This window comes from Artibeus jamaicensis, unplaced genomic scaffold (genome assembly GCF_021234435.1).
Source record: "Artibeus jamaicensis isolate MK-2021 breed Jamaican fruit bat unplaced genomic scaffold, CSHL_Jam_final contig_415, whole genome shotgun sequence".
Classification (NCBI taxonomy): domain Eukaryota; kingdom Metazoa; phylum Chordata; class Mammalia; order Chiroptera; family Phyllostomidae; genus Artibeus; species Artibeus jamaicensis.
In genome coordinates this window covers 19,560,578-19,584,096 of record NW_026521823.1, presented here as the reverse complement: position 1 = coordinate 19,584,096, position 23,519 = coordinate 19,560,578, and the positions used below count along the sequence as shown (strand labels likewise).

At 41.0% G+C, this 23,519-nt stretch overlaps 1 protein-coding gene across 8 annotated transcripts in view; it reads left to right on the top strand.

Moving 5' to 3' along the window:
- Window positions 1-23,519, top strand: part of KLF12 (KLF transcription factor 12) — a 421,617-nt gene that overhangs the window by 106,582 nt on the left and 291,516 nt on the right. The window contains exon 1 of one of the 8 annotated variants that reach the window (XM_037153242.2): window positions 4,035-4,147. The exons of the other annotated variants lie outside the window; for them this stretch is intronic. The gene's annotated coding sequence lies outside the window, so the exon portion shown is untranslated. Of the gene's footprint in view, window positions 1-4,034; window positions 4,148-23,519 lie in introns of those variants that run through there. 8 annotated transcript variants of the gene reach the window in all.

Genomic DNA, 23,519 nt, shown 5'->3' with positions numbered 1-23,519 from the left:
TAACAGTGGAATTATGATTTTGGTCAAAGGGTTTTTGCATTGCATGTATTCATGTGTTCTCTCTCCTTTTCCCTTGTCTGTGATCAAGGGCACTGCTACCAGCACCAGGCCTTTGGAGTCTCACAAAGAAGCTTTTGAGCATGGCAACATGATTCATACGCTCTTATTTAGTTACTGGAAACAAAAATTCTGTGCTAACTGTACCTCATGAGGTTCATTAAATATATAAAACATTTGATAGATAACCAGTGTGCTAAATCATGGAGCATTTATTACTTTGCTGGGTATGTGAAGTTGGACATCAGGAAGTATTTCCCCTGAAATATGATTCCCTGCAGTGTGTGCTTGTTAGAGGTGGTTAATCCTACAAAGCACATTTCCCCTGTAATGCCCCAGCCCATTAGATTATGGTTCTAGCACTGTAACCCTACATGCGGCAGTGTATCTACTGGGAATTGCTTGAGTTTTCATATGAACTTTTAGGAGTATTGTTTTAGTGCCGACAGCAGATAGATGGGTCTGAAAGTTGCAATACATGGGCAGCTTGATATTTCAGAGTCTGCATCTGGAAGGTTCCATTGCACTCGTAGTGTGACAGAGTGTCCGGGCTTGAAATCCCTTTCCACATTATCTTTTAGGGACACTCTTAACCCTAGCTTTATTTTGTACATTCCCCTTCATTGTCTTTGAGGTCCCTAGAAACTTGGCTGTTCTACTACTTGTTCACAATATCTAATGCTTCTGGCCGTAGTTGCTGGTTTTTTCCCCCCTTTTTTCCTGCTGTACTGGGCTGAGTGGTGTCCCCCTAAAATTCATGTCCTTCTTGGAAGCTCAGAATGTGACCTTGTATGGAAATAGGGTTGTGGAAGATGTAATTGGTTAAGACGAGGTCACACTGGAACAGGGTGGGCCCTACTGGACTTTTGTCCTTTTAAGAAAGGAGACACAGACACACAGGGAGAACACCACGTAACGATGGAGGGCAAGATTGAAGTGATGTGTCTTCAGGCCAAGAAATGCCAAGGATTGTTGGCAACACTAGAAAGTAAGGGAAGGCGTGGAACGTGTTCTCCTTTGCGGCCCTCACGTGGGGCATGGCTCGCCCGAGGCTTGTCTTTGGACTTCTGACCACCAGAGCTGTGAGAGAACGAGATCTGCTGCTTTAAGTTGTGATTTGTCACAGCAGACCGGGAAACTGATCCTCGTGCCAAGAAACGAGAGTCCTGAGTTTCTTTCTGGTAGTCTTCTTGAAGCAAGCATTTTAATGATTTTAAGGTTCCTTAAGGGTTAATACTACTAAAAATGGCACCAAGGTGGAATGTAAAATAGAGACAGTTATGATAAAGACTTCCAAGAACGTAAGCGTGGATCTGTAGTTGAAGAACACTAGTTGTCAACCGTAGCTTCGGGAGAGTAACTTGTGGGAAAGTGTTTTCATTCCTGAGTCCTATTCCCAGAGATTCTGAGTCAGTTGGTGTAGGGTGGGGCCTGGGCATCTGTATGTTTAAAAGCTTTCAATGGGAATCGGGGGTACTGTGAAGTTAAGGTTGAGACTCACTGGTAGAGAACAAGGAGTAAGAACCCCAGGTCTAGAGCAGTAGTTCTCAGCCCTGGCTGCACATTGGAATCACCTGGGTGACTTAAGAACTTTCTGGTGCCTACATGCTGTCCCCAGAGGTTTTCGTGTCATTGGTCAGAGACTCAGATGGCTTAGAGGGAGTTTTATTTACTTTTATTTTTTATTTAATTTAGATTTTATTTATTTTTAGAGAGGGGGAAGGGAGAGAGAAAGAGGGAGGGAAACATCAATTTCCCCTCCTCTCCTACGCCCTCTACTGGGGACCTGGCATATGCCATGACTGGGAATTGAACTGTCCACCCTTTCAATTGCTCACCAGGCTGGCACTCAATCCACTGAGCCATGCCAGCCAGGGCTCAGAGGGAGTTTTAAAAGCTCCTAAGAATTCTAATGTGCAGCCAAAGTTGAGAAATACTGGTCTAAGGTATTTATATTCCAGTGGATAGCTGAGATACTTACACTTTTCAAGTTTTTTGAGACTTTTTAAAAAAAAATATGTAATGGATAGTCTTAGGTTACTGGTAGGTTCAGCAATGCAAAAACAAATTCATTATCTGATTCTTTTCTTTTCACAATATAAGGCTTTCCCCCCAACATCTTTGAGAAAGGGGGCCAGTAAGTTATGTGTGTGTTGGGAGGGATTGGAGCAGTGAGTAGTCACCGGCGGCTTTTATCTGTGCCAGGATGTGGGTCGGTGGGTATTTTAGAATTACTCCCTCCCTCCTTTTCTCTGTACCATTAACTTTTCTGCTTTTGAAAGACTTGTTGTGGGACCACATTAAGGAGATGAGCATGAAAGTATAAAGTTGGAAAAGTGTAGAAGGGGAAGACATGGGCAGTGAGAAGAAATGGAACAGGGGAAATGCCACCCGACAGGAGAGGGGGCACAGAGGGGCCGCGGTGCCTGGTGGCTGTTTGGGGATGAGAGTGAAGCGTGTCCGTAGAGAGGACACTTCGTGTGTGTGCAGATGCACATGTGTACGGTTATTTAGCTAGCCAAGGGAAAATTTTGCTTTGCAAATAGAAATACATACATCAAGTAATCAATTAAGTTCTTTTTCTGAAATTCTTTTCTGTAGTGAGTGTCACCGTTGTATTATGTAATGGGTTCACTGCTCCAGGTGTCACAACATACCTTTTTCTATGTAGCCTTGACATTTGGGTTGTGCCTATTGTGCTGTTGACTGAGAGTGAGGTTGTTTTAATACTGTGATGTTCCTTGTGCCTTATTTCTAGTACCTCATTATTGCTGTTCCTTACATAATGACAGTGCATTTAAAACACCTAAGACGACATAAAAATGTCAGATTTAATGCCAGTTTGTTTCACAGAAGGGCTTGGAACGAATGCCACAGCATCAGTTTTTCATTCTATGCAGGCGTAACTGTCAGGGGTGTATGTTTGCTAACCTGCTGTTGACCACAGCTACCTTTCTGTTTGCTCGTTTTTGTTTTTGTTTCTAAACTCCACTACTGATCAGCTGCTACTGTTCAACTCTTTGCATCCTGTGATCTAGCTGGGGTGACCTTTAAGGAGACCTCATTATCGGCGAGGTGAAACTCTGTGGTTGGTTTCTGCTTGATGGCTAATTTTCGAAAGTAAGAGTCACAACTCTCCGAAATTCTTGTAGGTCTACTAAGTACTCTTGTTGTATTGTATTTAATTTTCCTATAAATCTTTTGAGGTAGTTGGTAGCACTGCTAGATTATTGGTTGGAGATGGAGCGTTGTAATTTAGATATAACTAGTGGCAGACTGATAAAGAGCTTTCTGAATAAAAAGCCACGATTTGTTGTGTGTGCTGATTTCCTTGATATAAATAAATACACAGACCATGATGCACTTGAAGCTACAAAAGTGTCGTTGTGGGGTTGTGTAGAGATGACCATAGTCAGCTCATCCATGCCTGTACTAGTCAGCTCCAACCCTCCTCTGAATTTCCACCAAAGCTACTGTTTCTGTTGCATTTTCCTCCCGACTTCCCCCCCCTCCATTTGTCTGCTTTCCTGCCTGCATTCCCTCCCCCTCCTCTTTCTCCCTCCTGCTCCCTCCAGGAAATTCATTCAACAGAATCTCCTGCATCACTATCTAAAGAGTATCGTTTCCTATTTGTAGCCTCTTCTATTGAAAGTTTTTTAGAGACATGGAATTATCAATTGTCAGCTTTCACGACCCTTATTGCCTTAAACTGAAGTACCTTTAATAGAATAAGATTTATTATATTAAGTCGTCTCTTTTTTATTCTTAATAAGAGTGTGAGTAGGCTATCAAGCCAAATGCCTAGTCATTCAAATGTAAGTAGCAATTTTATGAACTCATTAGTAAGAAATTAAGTGGATTTTACTCATGACACCAACTTGGTATTTTTTTTTTTAGTTTTATTCAAAATGCCTTTTTTTTTTTTCCATGCCTCCTTTATCTCTGCATACCCCATACCTGAAATTGCCATTCTCCAGGACAGGCTTTGCTTGGCACTGCTGTGTAAAAGCAGACTTGGGAGAGTTCTGGATCCTGATGATAACGAAAAAAACCATGAGATTTGTCAGTCATCTGCCTTCACAATTGCACAGTGAGTGGCAGGCTGTAAAATCTTTCCCATTCCAGATTTTGATGGCAGAATCTAAACACTAATTAATCTCCTCTTTCTTCTCTATTTCTACCTAATTATAAGTCTCCAAAAACACGTGTCTTGAGGTTTCATTCACGCTGTTCCTGGCTCTAACGTTGCCTTCCTTAAAAATGGGGCTGCATTCTAGGTCACTGCACTTGTCAATGTCCTGCCCTTGCCAAGAACTTGAGTGTGATGCATTCGGCGCCTGTTATGTACGTGCTGCTACCATCCTGTAGGCTGGGCCCTGAAGTTGTTAGGGTGCCCGCCTTCTTTCTTCCACAGAGTGGTGATAGGCCGGTGGGTGGGGGGCAGGACAGAGTACTCGAGCCCCTCGCTGGCACAGACTGCTTGCATTTTCTGCATTTCTTTCACTTGATAGAGGGTCCTTTGGTCCGTGTGTGCCGTGCCATTAAAAAAAATATTAAATAAGATTTCTGAAATTGCTCCTTGAACTATATATAGTTATGAATGGACATTTTGACGAATATAAATGTGAGGATTGTAGTCTCCTTTACCACCAAATTCCGTGTAAGGATGACCTTGTTTGGAAGGCGGGCCGCACTCTCCTTTGGCAGCGTGTCAAACCCTTTCAGACATGGCCACAGGACCCGGGATTCCCCGCTCAACAGAGTGTCACTTTATGTTTGCTCCCGAAAGAGTATGGAATTGTTGAGCTTTTGTGACTGCCTGACACTTACATGCAACGCACAGGCCGTGACGCCGCGGGATGAGAGCGGATGGGTGCAGGGCCAGAGACGGAGCTCATGTCACCGTCACTGAGGAAGTGGAAAGAAAACTCCAGGGGGTTCAGTGTGGCTTGCAGTCTAGACAGTCCTATTTTGCTTCTGTTGAGACATAGTTAAAAGAGTGGAGAAGTAGATTTTATCTTCTTAAAATATTAAAATTGGAAGCATTTTCCACAAGAAACATAAATTGCCCATAAAAGAGAAGTTTTATTTCTCAGTCTCATTACAAGAAGAGTTGCAAAGTTATATTGCTCTGTTTCCTACTTTTATTTAAACACACAGATCTTCGATTGCAAGGGACTCGTAACTTAAAAAGACCCTATTATGAGGAGGCTTCTTGACAGAGAAATCTAATTTTCACTCTGAACAATGTAAATGGAAACTGCTTGCTCTCCATGATGGTTCTAAAATAATTGTACTGATTTATGATAAATATATTTGCTATCCAAAAAGAATTACAGTGAAATGGAATTAAATTCAATTACTTTATAGCCATCATATGGAGAGGTAATAGAATGACAATAAAAATATGTACACTTTCTGTAATTTCGATTAGGCGAGTAAAGCATGCCTGACATTAATAGTTTGTTTGCATCAGTAAAAAGTAAAAACACAATATGCCTTTCCAAAGTGGTAGGTCTTGATGAATCCCGTATGAAAAGACTAGCATGTTGCCTAAATATTTGAATGTTCTGGACAGAAACATAATTTCCAGTGAAACAGAAGTGAGATGTCTGGTAAAAACTACATTTGTGAGTGTTTCGAACCAGGACTCATTCCCAAAAGTGATTTCTGCCCTCTCACTGAAATTGTGTGTGGGTTTATTTTGCATACCTTTTTGACAGTGGTGCCCTCCCCTTTAGGGTATTTCTGCCTGTTAAGTCACTTTTGCAGGAGATAATTAGCCCTATATTACGCATCAGAAAGCAGAATAACAGAAGGGAGGGGCTGGAGACCAAAGGAGATGCTGAAAAATTTCTAGTGAACAGCAGTTTGAAAATGAATTCATTGTGTAGCAACAACATTACTAATTTGAAATTGGTAAACTGCCCCCGAAGTTTCACTTACTGAGGATGTTGCCTCTGTGTAAAGACTTTTAAAAGTTTTCCCATGGCCTTGGTTGTTCCAACCTGGATTTCTCACATTCTTCTATGACACTGCTTTGGAAGGTAGCATGGAGCTGGTGCGCAAAAAATCCAGTGCACCCCCCACTTCACCACCCCCCCCACCGCCTCCCCCCACACCCTCCTGCTCTGTAGCAGGCAGCAGTGCCCCTTGGTGACGGACAGCTCTGGAGCTGCCTGCCCTGATGCTCTCCTACCCCTCCTGGTTTCTCCTTGGAGGGAGGACCGACCGTCTGATACGCCAGGGCCTCTGCGTTTGTATGTCGTTCACTGCTCTTTAGCCTGTTAATTCCAAGTCCAACCCAGATGACTTGTTGGAGATAGGTGTGTAAATATAACTATAAATACGTGGTGTTTATCATTTCCAGCTCTTTAGACAGTTGTTGACTTATCTCAGGAGAAACTCTTTCCTTTATCTTCTATTTATAAGAAAAATATTGTCCCATTTCTGCTGATTCATCGCTTTTGATGGCAGTAGTAATAAACCTGTGTATATATAGCGTATTTAGCAAATAGATTAAAATAGAATTTCCCAATAAAGAGAAGAGTTAGAAATAAAATCAAGGTGCGATCTCAAGTAGAATCAAGTGACTAGCCAGGTTCAGAGGATTTCAGACTTCCTGGAGTTGCGTGAATCGTCTGTGCTGACTTAATTTTTTAGGGTAAGGGCGTTTATTTATTCACTTATTTTTAGTTCACCTCTTCACCAGAGTGCAATTCACATGCAGAAAGAGCACATACTACAAATGCAGAAATAGATGAAGGCCCACAAAGTGAGCGAATATGCTCCATGACCACCCAGATGTAGTCATTGAGCGTTACCAGCAGCCACGCACAAGAGTCAGCTAGTCTGTCACCTCCGTCACCATGGGCGACTTTCTGTCCCTCAGCCCCTTAGGAGGACGGCAGGCACTCATGTCTGGTTTTGGTCGTTGAACATTATGTGCTTGAGATTCACCCATGTTGTTCTTTTCATTGCTGTGTAATATTTTACTTTATGAATTGATCAAAAAGCTTCCACAGAGTTATTTGTTCATTTTATCATTGGTGGACATTTCTCTTGTTTCGAATATTTAGCAACTGCGAAGATTTCTTCGTAAATGGCTTTTGGTGTACACGTGTCATATCTCTTTTTTTTTAAGATTTTATTTATTTTTTAGAGAGGGAAAGGGAGGCAGAGAGGCAGAGAAACATCAGTGTATGGTTGCCTCTCCTGTGTCCTCTACTGGGGACCTGGCCTGCAACCCAGGCATGTGCCCTGACTGGGAATCGAACCGGCGCCCCTTTGCTTCACAGGCCCGTGCTCAGTCCACCGAGCCACACCAGCCAGGGTACATGTGCCATATTTCTTTGTGCCATATTCCTAGAAGTAAAAATGCTGAGTCTTGTGGAATATATTTTCTTTTAGGAGACACTGCCAAACAGTTTTAAAGTGACCGTACTCATTTAGATGTTTATCACTAGCACGTGGAAGTTGCAGATGCCCTGTGTTGCTGTGTCCGTGTTTTCTCGCTTTTGCCAGCCCCGTGGCTGTGTATTGGGGTCTCATGGTGCCTTTAATTTACGTTTCCCTAAAGACTGATGTTGATGCGTACCTTTCGTACATGTGAATGGCCATTTGGTTATCATTAGGGAGGAAATCGTCCAACATTTTTTTGTACATTACAATAAAAACTGGTTTGTCTGTCTTTTTCCTTTTTGTTCATTTCTAAAATATTACCAAATTCCAAATCCCGTGTTTCACCAGGTAAGGAAGATGAGAATTATAAAAATTAGGAAATAGAAATAGGTCCTTGCTCATTCATTTAACAAATGTTTCTCCAGCATCTCATGTTCTATACCCGATAGTGGTAAAAGGTAGTGTCTGCCTTAAAGAGTTTTGCAGTCTAGTGGAGTGTTAGGCAAGTGAAATGACCTTAAGAAGACTAGGTAGTAAGTGCTTTAACAAGGAGAAAGCCCAGTGGAAAAGCACAAGCAGGGGTGTGTAAGAGCTCTGAGTTTAAGGGAAGACTTCCCGTAAAAGAAGAAAGGGTGCCAAAGCTGGGATGAAAAGTGGGCATTAAGCAGATGAAGAATAGGATGGAGAGTAGTGTGTGAGGCAGAGGAAGCAGGATGGGGCTGCCTGCGGAGAAAAAGGGCGCATTTGCCCGTATATGAAGGACGGGGATAAAAAGTCCTAAAGCACTCATTAATTTATTTAACGCGCCAAACTTCGTGTAAATCACTAGGACACAAGGGTGGATAAAATTATTAACAACAACAGTAATGACAGTTAATCTGTGCTGAGGGTCTCTGGTGTGCTGGGCACTGTGCTAAGCACTTGACCTGCGTTATTTCCTTGAATTCCCACAGCTTTGCCATGACCTTGGCACCGCTATGATCACTGTTTTGCATTTGAGAAAACTGGGTCCTAGAAGGCTGAGTAACTTCAGTCAGCCCTAGGGGGCCTCTGTGCCCACTGAAGATTTAATTTATTGGAGACTTCAGAAACTGTGCAGAGAACTACACATAACAATTGTAATTGCATCAAGGGTTACAGTAGCATTAAGTTAGATATGCAGTTCACATTTTCTAACATTGTTTTAAAGTTATGGGCAATGAATAAAATAGTATGTACATTACAGAAAATGTACAAATATAATATATAAGTAAGTATACATTGAAATACTTCTATCCCCTTATGATAATGAAAAGGAAATAAACTGCAGTAGTTAAAAGCACACTGGTGACAGAATCCTCGGGTTTGACTCCTGAGTCCACCATTTATTACGTAACAACCCCTGACACACTGTGAACCTCCAGCCTTCACGTGACAAAACGTTGTCTTACATTTCTACTATATTCGAGTCAAAATTTGATGATCCTGTGAGGAAAAACATTCAAATTTGCTTTTGGTCTTTTTCCTGAAAGTTTCAATCTGCTGAATGAACACTAACCCAAATAATAAAAATTATTATTATTATTATTTATTATTATTACTGAAACCTTATAAAGTATATTACTTTTGGGCCTGCAGAAAAATTTTGAATTGAACTGAAGGTACTGAAAATAGAAGGTTATAATTGAAATGTCAGCAAATATAACTTTTACAATTCCAGTTGACGCTGTTGGAATATTAAATATACCATTAAATACATTTTATATTTTCAGTATATAAATTTTAATATGCTTTCCATATCTCTCCAGCCATATTTTCTATATCAATAGTCCCCTGTGGCAGTTTTATCTTTGAACACAAACTATTCTTGTTCAATATTTGAATAGTGATAATGAGTTATATTCTATAAATAACAGCCTTAGTACTCTAAACTACAGCCAGCATAGCTCTACCATTTGCAAGAACTACAGTGCTTTATATTCCAAATAGCAATTTTAATGTTTTATTCATTAACAGTAAACAAACGCAGGACACTCCAAGGAAGCTGCTTATTCTCGTAGAATGGGCAAATCTATTGTTGTGTTAGTGGGGTGCCCTCTGTCCAGGGCTGCGCCACAGCAATTCAGTGTTCCAGGAGCCTTCTGGAACATTTTGACAGTGCAAATTATGTTTGAACGAACAATCTGAGTGACCAGAGCCGTGAAGAACTCCAAAATATGGAAGATTCCTCGGAAACGTGATTTCATTCAGAGCTGTTCAGGGGGTTCAGAGCAGTTCAAGAGGTTGCCCAGTAGCTAGCTTACTTTTCACACTTTTGGTCAGAAAAGGATACTAGTTCCAGGTGTGTGGTTGAAAGCAGACTGTAGCAAATTTATTCTGACCCTCTTGTTTTACTTTAAATCCAGTGATTTTTGAACTGTGTTCATGATATACTGCTTGTTTTAACAGATTCCCCCCCAAAGCTGCACATAAGATTTATGTGTCCATAGGAAACACCGTGTTTTATTATTTGAATTTAGGGTCCCCCTGGCACACTGTTGAAAGGACCCCAGTAAATCTAGTCCCTCCGTAGTTTGTGATTTTCTTGTCCTCCTAGCTATTTTAAATCTGAAGGTATAACACACACCATGAACAGGCTGGTGTGTTTTTTTCTTCTTTTTTGTCAGTATAGCAGTATAGCCAATATTTAAAACTAGGAGATTCCACAAATGGGTACAGATTCTGCATTTAACTCGAATATGACCACAGGACTGCTGTGGGAAGCGGAGTAGCAGTGGCCGGGGCGGGGGTGGGTGGGGGGATTAATCGTCTCTGTGACTTCCGGTCTGATTTTGGCTGCCGCACGTTCCAACCTCCTGGCTCGAGGCAGCATTTAGACTTGAAACTCCCTAGGTCAGTGGGCCCAGAGCTTCTCACCTGGTGTGTCGGGGTTGGTAGGAGCTGTGCTGAGATGGTACTGATTTCCTCAGACATTGGCAGGTGATGTGATAAAAGCAGGGAAGCACCAACATAGTCTTTTGGTAACTCTGCGCCTGGCCCGGCATGCGGAGAACCGTTAACTCTTAAAGGCCTTCTGCAGACTTAAATCCACGTGCTCTTTAACCAGGTGGATCCTCTCTCTGAGGTCAGCGGCTTTCGTTTGTCAGCGAGCCCGTGTCTGTTGCGGGTAGCCCTCCCTGCCCATGCCGCCCGATGGGGGTGGATCGCAGGCTGGCGGGGCAGTGTTCTTGTTCACAGGTACCACTGACGGGAACCCAGCAGGGCGGGGTATTTGGGGGAGGTCACGTGATGGAAAACATTGTTTTGACATGTAATGCCATGAAAAAGTGGGGGTTAATGTTGGTTATAATATGTGATTGTTTCTCTGGTGTGCAGCTAGTTTATCAAGGAGCTGCAGAATTCCTTAGATGTGCAGTGCATTCTTTCACTACGTTTATGTGTTGTGAAAATTATAAACTCTGTTCATCAAATATGTGTATTCAAAAGAATGCCGGAGGAGAAATGTATAAGGAGCAACAGTAAGACACAGAGTAGATGAAAATGTTATTGTCGGAAGGTTTGACATTTAGAAATTTAGCCGGATTGTTTGCTTGAGTTTCCAAATGGTGCTATAACATAATATACTGGCTGTGTTTACTTTAACGATGTATATGTATTGTCTAATGCATTTCCCATCAGCATTGGAGTGGATGTGTGATGCAGAATAAGTTACATTTTATTTTATCAATTTAAATGCAGCTGTGCTTCCAGACATAATGTGAATGTTGGGTTATATTTCTGGTCCTCTGGGAGTCTTTTAGTTTTAATAGCCTGTGAGGATTATGGAAAGCCCTTGACACTGGAGTTCAGGCAGGGCCGTGGGCGAGGGACTGTGCTTTTGGAAGGCATGCACAACACTTTGGAGATCACTTTGCAGAGTTTTCAAAGAACTGAAGATTGATAATCTAGTGAGATAAAAATCAAGTACCAGCAACCATACATTCTGTATGATTGTGCTCAATTAACAGTACATGTCATGATGCGTTTACATCAAGATACATTAAATGCTAGATTAAACAAGAAACCATATCTTTTGGAGTTCAGTGAACAGGATACACATGTCATTAAGGTCTATATAAGATACAGTTGGAGGCCAGGAATTCCCAGTGTGTTGTCCAAGGCTTTGAAATGTGGGACCTTGACCTGCTGTTCATTTGAAATGTAATGCAAGCAGCTTAAGTAACTTTAGAGTTCCTAAAGTGATTAAACCATATATTATTTAACCCAGTATATCCACAATATTACTAATTTAACATGTAAAGGATATAAAATGATAAGTGAATTTATGTTTTGGTAAACGGTCTTCCCAGTCTTGTGTGGATGTCACACTCGCAGAACCACTAAGTTTGACCAGCCACGTTTCCCGTGCCCAGGGGACACCTTCCTGACGGCTGCGGGAGAAGCTGCTGGTGGTCCGTGGCCTTTTGTCTCTTTAGTACTGAGAGCAGAGACTTCACATGATTCCAATTCACACTTCCACGGTAATTTCTTCATTATGCTGAAATCTGTGCTTTCTGAAACCTTGAGCCCATCTGTATTTAGTTGGCATTTAGTTGGCAACTAGGCATTTAGTTGGAAAGAGGATGAGGGAGGGTTAGCACTCACTGACTCAGGGGATGATGGATTAAAGTTCAGAGTAAAAGAGATCAAAGTGTGGATATCCTAATGGTTAAGGGAGTAGGACCAGTGACATTGAAGAGGCAATAACAGAGGGACTGTAGGAGTTATTGAAAATCAAAGTCTGACTCATTCTGGAATAGATGTGATATAAATAATTGGCTGGGGTAGGAGGATGGGGGGAAATGGAGACAACTGTACTTGAACAACAAGAAAAAAAAAGGAAAAAAAATAGAGCCAAACAATCTCTGTAAATAAGAATTGTGGGTGATGGATTTTCAGAATGATCTTTACCTTTGTGGATTTTAGTTTATTTGGATCATATTACCATGAGAAATTACAAACCCATCTTCTGTTGTCCCTCCTTCTGTATAAAGGACCTGTGACATACCCATATATATATACATGTGTGTATACACCCATCTAAGGTCTCTCTGGAAAAAGTCCAACCACTGTTAATATAGAGACAACAGTTTGATGACATCGATGTAACCTGGCAGCCAAGGAGAGTGGACTGGAATTTTCATGCATGAACAATGACACTTCACTGTACTCAGTGGGGGCAGCAGATGCTGCTGAGTGGGCACGTGTACTGTGTGGTTGTCGCATTCAAAATGACTGAATGCGTAGAGCAATGAATCTGCATCAGATTTTGTGTTAAGTTTGAACAGTCCTCTGCAGAAACGAGATGATTCAGAAGGCTGCAGCTATGGGCAACTGGGGATTGGCAGCTTCATCACGACAATGCATCTACTCATGCATCACATCTCATGCCGAGATATTTTGATGAAACATCAAGTCACCCAGGTGACCAACCCCCCTATAGCCCAGATTTGGCACCTCAAAACTTCTGGCTTTTTCCAAAACTAAACTCTCTTTTGAAAAGGAAGAGATCTTAGACTGTTGATGAGATTCAGGAAAATACAATAGGGCAGATGATGGTGACTGAGAGCACTGTTTGAGGTCCCAAGGTGCCTACTCTGAAGAGGATTGAGGCATCATTGTCCTATGCTCAGTGTTTCTTGTATCTTGTATCTTGTTAAAAAAAGTCTCTATTTTTCATAGTCCATGGCTAGATACCTTCTGGACAGACTTGGATATGTATGTGTGTGTGTAAATATTTTTTCTAGAAATGTTTGCCTTTAGTAATGATTTCTCTTTTGTTAAAAAGCATAATTTAATAATATAGGATACCCAGAGAGGTTCTTGTGGCTTTTTTTTTCTGATCTTCTTTGGCTTCTGGCAGATTCTATGGCCTGGTAGTATCACCTCGTTCTGTGTGTTAAAAGACCAGAGTAGCCATTATCAATAAGAAAACTAGTACTTTAATAACTACTACTTTTATTGAGTGCCTTCTGCATTTCTTAGATTCTCCAGACAAGACAAACATTCTGCAAGATAGGCCTTATTTTAGCCATTTTTGTGAATGTTGAAAAACTGAATTTTAGAGAGATTCTGAGTAGGCCATGGCCATATAACTTGGAAATGGAGAAGCTGAGATTTGAATTGCAGGCTTTAGGATGCTACATCTCATTTAGCATCTGGAGCTGAATAAAGTAATTTAAGGAAGCATAGTTGTCTGTGATAAGCTCTATGGTTAATGTTCACGGTATTACAAAAATGAGAGGGTTACTTTCCGGTAACTTCTGAGGCTCCTGGGACTTCTGAGGGTATGCAGGAATCTTCTTGCATCTCTGGGAAAACCTACATTAAAAACAAAGTGCTGGCAAAGAAGACCTCTTGATATACTTCGTTGAGTTTAGACCCCTTCAGTCCCCAGAACGTACCTGGAGAAATGCTACTGAAGCGGTAGCAAATAGCAATATTCAGTGTCTGTGGCTCTGGGTCAGAACAAGGCACATCATAATTACATTAGCCAAGATTAAAATGAAGGAGAGAATCCTAGAAGCAGCAAGAGATAAGGGGAGAGTCTCCTACAAAGGAGTTCCCATCAGACTGTCAGCGGATTTCTCAAAAGAGATCTTACAGGCAAGAAGGGGCTGGAAAGAGGTATTCCAAGTCATGAAATCCAAAGACCTATAGCCAAGACTGCTCTATCCAACAAAGCTTTCATTTAGAATGGAAGGACAGATAAAGTGCTTCTCAGATAAGGTCAAATTCAAGAAGTTCGTCATCACCAAGCCCTTATTATATGAAATGTTAAAGGGATTTACCTAAGAAAAAGAACATAAAAAGGATGAACAGTGAAAGGACAGCAAACTCACAGTTATTAACAACCACCCCTAAAACAAAAGCAAACTAAGAGGACAGCTAGATCAGGAGTGGAACCATAGAAATGAAGATCACATGGAGGGTTAGCAACAGGGGAGTGGGAAGAGAAGGGGGGAGAAGGTACAGAAAATAAGTAGCATAGACAGTAGGTAGAAAATAGATGGGGGGGAGAATTATATGGGAAATATAGAATCTAAAGAACTTGAGATTCACGGTCATAAACTAAAGTGGGGGAATGGTGGGGAAGGGGGTGTACAGGGTGGAGGGGAATGAAGGGGGGAATAGAACAACTGTAATGGCATAATCAATAAAAATAAATAAAAATTTAAAAAAAGAGAACTGAGAACGAGAACATCAGTCTCTTCAGTGGCTGCTTGGAGCCACAAAGTGCATGCTGCAGGGACAGTCTGTGCCCTTTCTGTGCTTGGTGGCACTCCTGAAATCTGGCCACATGTGTCACTGTAGAAACTGGTTCTGGCGTAGCACTTCCGTGGAGCTCACAGGGCGGAGCCCCCAGTGAGAGGCACTGTGGCTGGAAGAAAGGAGGAGAGACTGCAGGATCAGCGTGTGTTTGAATCCCGGCCGTGCAGTTCAACAGCCATCAGACCGTTTCATCGCTTGTGAAGTGCAGGTTATTATCTCCTCCTCACAGCGAGGACTGCCTGGGATAATGTGTGTAAAGTACCTGCCACACTGCTTGGCACATGCCTGATGTGTGGATTATCTTTTTACTGCTGAGATACCATTATAAGTAATATACTCCTTTAAATTATACAAGACAAAGTGACAGACACATTTCCGAGCATTCCAAGGGGCCGTGGTAAAGCTGTTGGAAAGGAAATTACGTACAGTTACAGATAAGCTCTGTTTTAATACAGTGCTGTATGGATTGTGCTTAGAAGAGAAGTCCTCCCTGTTCGCCTTCAGGATTCTCCACGGCCACCTCCAGAGGGTGGTTCGGCCACTGGTGTGTCCACAGGCTCAGCTTTGTAAATAGTGAAAAGATTTCACCTCATTGTATCAGTTTATTTCTTAAGCATTTCCCTTCAGAGAGCCATTTCATAAAGATAGGTGGCATGCTAAATTACAATTGGGGTACCAGTTATCCATTATGTTCTTACCCAAAGCAGTTTAGGAGCCACTAGGAATGAGAAGTTTGGTTAAATTTCCTGAGTTCACTAATTCAGAGTTAGAACTCAAACTCTCCTAACTGACTTTAATTTATTCTAGTTCATAGCAGATGCCTTGCAGCACTGTGCATTTTAAAACCTAAGATTCGTAGGATCCACAACTTTGTAAGTGGAAGGAGAATTGATGATCTTTCAGTCCCTTAATTTTGTAGATAAAGAAGCTGAGGCCCAAACAGGTTAGTGAATTCACCAATGGGGACACAGTAGTTAATGGCAGGATTGTAGAACAGTAAAGGAAGGATGATTGTATTGCTTTTTCCATGTAATTTGACGCAGATCTCTCCAAATAGTATCTAGTGGTCAGCTACAAGTGGTCAGCACGTTGCTAAGGGCAATAAAGACTCCAAACGAAATGCATCACGTAGCCCTGGCCGGGTGGCTCCATTGGTTGCAGCATCATCCATACACCAAAAGGTTGCAGGTTCCAGGCCTACCCTGGTCAGGGCACATACCTAGGTTGTGGGCTCCACCCCTTGGTAGGGCACATTCCAGAGGTGGTGAAACGATGTTTCTCTTTCTCTCTTTTTAAAAATCAATAGACGTATCCTTGGGTGAGGATTTAAAAAAATGCATCATGTAATTGTGTGGTTAAAACTGCTTCAAGATGTAGGGGTTATTCTAGAGGCTTGAAGTATTAGGTTTGTTTCAAGTTGCTTGCCTTTCTCTGACCAAGAATGGCTCTTGTCGGCCCCTCTTGATAATTTATTGGTCCATGGGCCATAGGTAACTTTGAGGTTATGCGTATACTAGACACCTCTCTACAATTTGTATAATCTGTGCTTCCACACCTGTAAAATGAGAGGGTTAATACTACTTACCGCATGGGTTTTGAGGAATATTTGAGTACGGTAGTTAGTAGTTAGCAGTTTGAGCGGTGCCTAGCACATGTGATTCTGTGTATTTGCTGATGCTGTAACCACGGTTACTCCTTCTTCTCCTGCCGCTGCTGCTAATTGACACCCCTCTGCTGAGAGCAATTTGAATTCATTTCTTGGGCCAGCAGCTTTGCCATGCTGTATCTCCCAATATGTATTTAGTCACCTTCAGGAATAAGTTTACAGAATTTGAAGGGCTGTCCTTTTAAAGTCAGGTGTTTTTTGAATACTATATTTAAATTAAAATGTAAAAATATATTCCCCATGTATTCCCCATGTTGGAGAAATGCATGTGAGTACTTAACCTGCTTACTCTGGATAGTTATTTGGTAGTGTTCTATTCACAAACATTTCTTAAAAATTGGAATAGAGATAAATCTATATACATTTATTTATAGAACTAACCCTGATTTTAGTATTTTAGTTTTATGTGTGTCTCCAAGTAGATTTCTCAGCCTGCAGTTGGCTCATTTTTGTTCTGAGATTATTTATCAGAATACTTTTGATACTTGTTGGCTGCTACATTATTATTTTTCAAAGCCATTTGAATTTTCTGGGATATTTTTTAAAAGATAAGCTTATGTAAGTTACATACACTTCAGGAATTTTTTTTTAATTTGTTTTATTTTTCACTGCAGTTTTTCTCATTACCGTTTAGTGCCCTTACACTCCCCTCCCCCACACTTGGGGAATTTCTCACTGGCCAGTGTTTCTACGGCGACGTGGCTGCATGTGTGTGTGTGAGCGTGCCGGCACGCCCATGTGTACTGGCTGTGGGAGTATTTCATGTCTGAAAAATATTTTGATTGGTGAGGGTCAGAGACATCGGAGATCATCTTATGGAACATCACACAGTTCATGGCAAAGGTCTCTTAGAGTCATGTTTTCATAGAAGTAACTTTCTGAAGTCATATTTTAGCATTCGTGATTTTGTATACAGAAGACCAGTCCCTTTACGTTGTAAGACAAATGGGCACCTGAGACACTAGAGATGATACTTTCAGGATTGTTTTTATTATGTACTTGAAGTGAGGCTTCTCTCCATGTAGAGAGTCCTTTTCCATGTCGGAGCCTCGCTTTATGGCACAGGCTGGCTGGCGTGAATACGCCGGTCCTGGGATGCTCATTCGCATAAGTGTGTGTGTATACACACTTGTTCTTAGTGAAAGTACTAATATCTGTGTCAGTGTATGCACATATTTGTATCTGTATGACTTACACATGTGTGTGCGTGTCCTCAGACTCAGATTTAAGTGCACTGATTCCTAAGCCATCCCTGTTTCCTGAAATGTCTTCTCTTGCCCACCTTCCAAGACTCAGCTTTGTTTCCCCTCCGCTGTGAAGCCTCAGTGGGTCCCTTCAACTTGCCACTGTTCCTTATTCCTTCCCCAGAGCCCCTGTGAGTCATCGGGAGTGTCAGCTTGACATTGGTGGGGAATATGGGCTTTGATCACAGTTATTTTCATTGTAAAATGTGGGTTTTAATTCGAGGTCATTGGAATGGCTGTGTTTTACGTGAATGTATTAGATCATATGCAGGGCTTGGCAGAAGTAACGCCTGCTTGAGAGTGGTTGGTAGGGCAATAATATGGGTATAATAATTTATAGTTTTAAGTTGAACATTTCACCTACAGTATCCTATGGTGTGCTTAAGTGTGCTATTGTTATGTTACAGAATTCCATGCTTATGATTTTTGTAATGAAAGACTTTGTAATAAAAAAGGGGCGTTATTTGTACCAAACCTTGCGTGTCAGTGTGAAACATGTGGTAAAGATTCAGTGGGTGGTTCCTGTTATTGTTGCAGTTACTTACTTATACTTGTCGTACCTTTGTTGTCTGTGAGCTTCTTAAAATCAGGTCCTGTGACATATGACTTCTAATGTCGTCCCTTCCTGGGAGCTGTGGGCAATTCATGGATGCATGAATAACAGAGTATGTACCGTGTAATAAGTATCACTATTGTAAATTACTGGGCCTTCATCACTGGCTAGCAAGTCCGTGTATTCTGTTAGAGTTGACCTCTAATTTTGGTTTTTGGTACTTTTCAGTTTTGTTTTTTTCCTTATACACAATAATTGACCTATCATTTAGCATTCTTAACAGTATTTTGATTTTTAGTATTATTTAGTTATGAGAGAAGCATATGGTTATACAATCCACTTGACAGTCTACTAATTTACTCATCATTGAGATTACTAATTGAGTATTCTACTGTGGACAAGATTACGAGCTACGTGGGGGGCTGGTTACGGTGTCTGAATGTGCAAACGGGATTGATGAATTCAGCCCATCAAAACTATTGTTGAGTGAGGCCCTCAGCAGCCCATAAGGTAGTCATTAAAAATATCAAATGAACTCTCTCGTATTGGCACTACTGTGTCAAAATGTCGGTAGTTCCCTGACCTGTCTTCCACGTAGTACTTTAAAATCTGCCTGTGTTAATACTTCTTTTGGTTCAGCTGTATAAAGAGATTAAAACTAAAGAGTGTCCTAAAAATGCATCCAGTCTGATATTTTCTGATTATTGTTAAATATTTTGAGGATGCAAATTTCATTTAAATGTCAGCCGTAATTAAATGTGCACCATTTGCTCTTCTGCTCAGGTTTCACAGTTTGATGGAATGTTTCCCCACCATTCAATAAATATTTGTTTTATTTCCCATGAATTAATTCAAAACTGGGTCAGAGCAACATATTTTAATCAATTATTGTTGTGATGGACTAGAAAATAAATTTACTTCCTAAGCAAACTCTTTATTATGCATTTGAATGGGATTAATCTTGCTTAGCATTGGCAACCTAAACATGGAAGTCAACATTTAATAGGAAAGCCAACTACATATGCTGCATAATAAATAGGCCAAGTCATTTTTCTTCAATGTGTTATAGATCTTTAATGTTATAAACTTTGTAATTACCCTAAAATATATATCTAGCTGTGTTTTGATAGCACCCAGTGGAGGGAGGTAGTAAAGAAATTCTTAGGCTCTGTGAATTATGCATTTTTAATGGGTGCCAAATAGATGTTTATGATGATTTTATTGTTAGTTGTTTGCTCCTCTGTGTATAAATCATACGATCACATTACACTTACATAAAAGGCTAGGGAGTGAGATCAGGACATAGTTAAGCACCCTATTATTCCTTCTCTCCCACCAGCTTTTTAAACATCCCAAAGATTTTAACGTTTTAGCGTGATGTTTAAAACACATCATGGTAGAGAGGATTGAGAGACGATACCAGTGTTCCTGCGGGAATGCAAACTTGTGTGTGGCCGAGTTACCTCCGGAGAAGGTAGTTGTGTGAAGTGGTTTTACGTGCAAGCGCAGTTTGCCCGTGTCTGTATTTGGGTTGCAATTTAACCACATGAATGAGACATATGAAGACAGAATTTAATCATCTTTTTAGTCCTTTGCAAGACAAATCAGATTTCTGTGCGGTCCTGATAACACAGCAGTTACACTTGAATGTAAGCATAAACTATGTTTTAAACCATTATACTGAGCACAGTACATGTAAAAGAAATGTTGAGCTCATTTGCTGTGGTTCGTTTTGTCTTCTGCGGAGTATGATGGGGCGTAAGGGAAGCTAGATTGAAAGAGTAGTTCCCACGTCAGCATGCGTTTTCCTTACCTCCTTTCTTTGAAAATGGGACGTTTATTCAGTGAACTTCTTTCTTACGTGATTTCTCAAGCTTCTGGGCGAACCTTCCTCCAAATGGGACCTTGAAGTTTGCTCCTATTATGCCATTGTCTGCTTGTTTGTTTGTTTGTTTATGATAGTGCAGGATTTCTTGGGTGGAAGCGTATTTTTCAGGGAAACATCAAACTGGAAATAGTGGAAAACAACTTAATAAATAAAGAATTTTCAATGAGTTCATGTATAACAATTCTAAGAGGTTCATTATTGAATCTGGGTTCTTACTGACCTCTGAATTCCTGTTTCTGTTAGTTACTTCATTACTGAACTCTCTTCATGGAAGAATTACAGACACTGTGTTGTGAGATCACAGGGGGAGATGCTGTTACTGTGTATCCCAGTGTCTTCCTGTAAGAAACATGCAACCGTTGTTAGGGGCGGTATTGCGGTAGTGCAGCTTGGGCAAGAGCAAGTCATCGCTTGTTCCTAGTTCTCAGCAAAGTGGAAAGGAGTCTGGACAGTTGATATAAATGCATGTAAATCACCGTGTATATGTGTGATTTTATAAATGATGTAAGTGTAGGGAGTAAGAGTAGGACTAACCTTTGTGGAATACCTAATATGTGCCAGATAGTCTGGTGTGCACATTGTGTGCATTCTGCTTTTCAATATTCCTAGGCTCCCTCCCCCTGCGCAGTAGGGTTTATTATTCCAGTTTAATAGAGAGGGAAGGGGGGCACGTGGAGATTGAACAACTTGTCCCAAGCCACGCTGCCCCCAGCTGTTAGAGCTGGTGTTCGTTCACACCTGGATCTTTTCTATGACAACACACAGCTTTCTCCTGTGGAATGGAGATTGTCATTCATTCAGGGCAGATGCTGAAATTCTGGGGAGAAAAGAGTTCTCTGTGTTTTATTATTGTCACCTGGATTGCCGAATAAGTCAAAGGAAGGGGGTGGAACTGTGTGCCTGGCCTTTTCTCTTGCAAAAGGGAAGTCATACTAGAAATTAAGTGTGTCGTTGTAAAATATGTCCAGGTAATAATCTGTATTGAAGTTTCCTATGCTTTCCTTTTTTTAATTCCTCAGATCATTGCTATGATAGTCTTGTGTCAATAAATTTAATGGAGATTGGATTAATTGTTATAAAAATAAGGGTTTCTATATGGACTGACTCTACCTACCCTAATCCAAGTGATATCTATTAAAAGTTTGAACATTCTTAAAAATGATCACTCTTTAATCTGTAGTTGTAATTCATGAAATTATGTGTATTTTATATGTAGAGGTTAGTTAGAATATTGTTTTTTGTACTCCAAATCAGAAACTATCTGTTCTTTCCTATTTATTGTGAGAAGCGTATCTAAAATCTGATATTCTTATAGCCATGATTTGCTGTCCATCTGTGGCCTGTACTAAAAACTTTGTGAACACAAGGTTCCTGTTTGATAGAGGAAGATGTGTGTGCCATGGAAATCCATGTGTCTGTTCTCAGGAGTCAGACGTCTCACGCTGTTCCAGTTGGGGAGAGAGTTGGAAGTGTCACCTGTCACCTAGCAAGAGGCTTTCTGCTTTGTATCTTTTCATTTTAAGTCAAAATAGGGTGAAAACGCAGTGCTTACATTTGCATTTACCTACAGAGATATTTAGATTAGCCTTCAAATGTCTTTAGTTCCCAAGATAATTCACCAGGGCAGATAAAACGGAGAGAACTTTACAAGAAAAAAAAAAAAAAGGTAACCTGTATGTCAGAAACCTTGCTACAGAGCAAGGCCAACATGGATCTGTTATGCAGACTGTCTCAGACTTAAGTGCCTATTGAGTTCCCTCATCAGCTTTAAAAATTATGGTAACTGGAATGAATGTGTATATAAAAATTTATTACTTGCCTTTAAAAAAATCAGTATTTGAAAACACAAGATCATTCTAATGAAGCAGTGATTTGTAAAGCTAAGTCTAGACGACAGAATTCCAAATGGAATTGCTGTATCAGCACCCGAATTCAATTCACTTGAAAAAGAGCAACTAAATTGCATTTGTGCAGAGAGTGGAGTACCCTGACTAGTCAGATGTCTGTAAGCACCTTTGAAATGTGTTTCTCCATCTCCATTTAAAGATGGATACAGGGATTCTCAGAGGAACTCGCAGCTAGTGAAACCTATGGGTCCTGAAGTATTTGGAATGTATTAGACACTGACCTTTAATGATTGAGAAATAACAGGTCATGTAAGATGTGATGAAGAGCCAGCACCCTGTTACCCTGTTACCACAGGGTAATACAAGGCCTGTACTATGAGGTAATTATTCCAGAGTGATTCCTTATTCATTAAGGTGGGGAGCATCTACTTTCATTCTGGCCAAGGTCATTTCTATTGTCCAGGGAACTCTTCCTAAAGTCTAAAGGAAGCTGGCTGACCATGTGTGGGAATTCTACAGGCAAAGGAGCAGCCGTTAGAAAATGAAGACCTTAGAAAAGCGTTCTCTGTTTCTGTACAATAGCTAGTAAAGAGAAACAGGTGTAGCCAGAATTTCTCCAGACTGTCCACTAAAACATGAGCGTTCATCAGTGGTTCTAGGCTGCAGTATTTTTGTTTAAAAGTGTACCCAAACTTCTTTCCAAAATGTGATAATTTATACTTTTTCTGGTTTGTCATGTTTTTCTTATTGAAATAAGTGACCGACCCTGTGTTCTTCTTCACCTGACAGTGGAGAATTATTTTTGAAGCCAGGAAAGGGAGGACCAAAACCATTTGTGATGAGTTTTTGATGAGGACAGTGACCTTTAAAACTTCTGTGCTTTAGGAAGACTTGCTGGATAATTTCACAAACCTGTTTGGCAAAGCTAAGTGATCTTTTCATTAGGAAATCGGTGAGGTATTACCTGTTACTGGAAATGGGTCACTTTCCTGTTTTGTATCATGGCCTGATTTGGGTGTGGGTTTGAGTACCAACACAAAGGCCCCTTAGCGTGAATAAAATTTGAGATTCGTCTGTTCTGTCTTGAGGTCTTAATTTAGGGGAATTTTTTGCCGTTTAATACTTGAGTTGTCCATTGAAGAGTGATTATTTTTACACGTACGATGGCGCAGGCTGCTGTGTCGACATTGCTTCCATTAGAGTATGTGGGGGGGGGGTGGATAAAACGGTGGATATCCCTGCTGCTCTGGAGAAGTAGGGCCTTAGAGAGGTTAAGTGAGTCACTTCAGGTCACACAGCCAGTGGATGACAAAAGTGCATCTAGAGCATGTCTCAACTGTGAACCGTCTCCATTTGCTCTTGTTGGTGTTATTTACAGTGTAGGCGCGCAGGCTGGGTGCTGCTGAGGCAGGGGTGGTCTTCAGTGCTCTCGAGGCAATGAAATGAATGGAAACGATAGCGAGCATTGTACCAGGCTTGTGCCAGGTTTGCAACCTCCAGAGGTGTTTGTTTAAGTTAAACCCCAAAGAGCTGTGCCGTAAGATTTGGGGACTAAAGGGGTTTGTAAGAACCC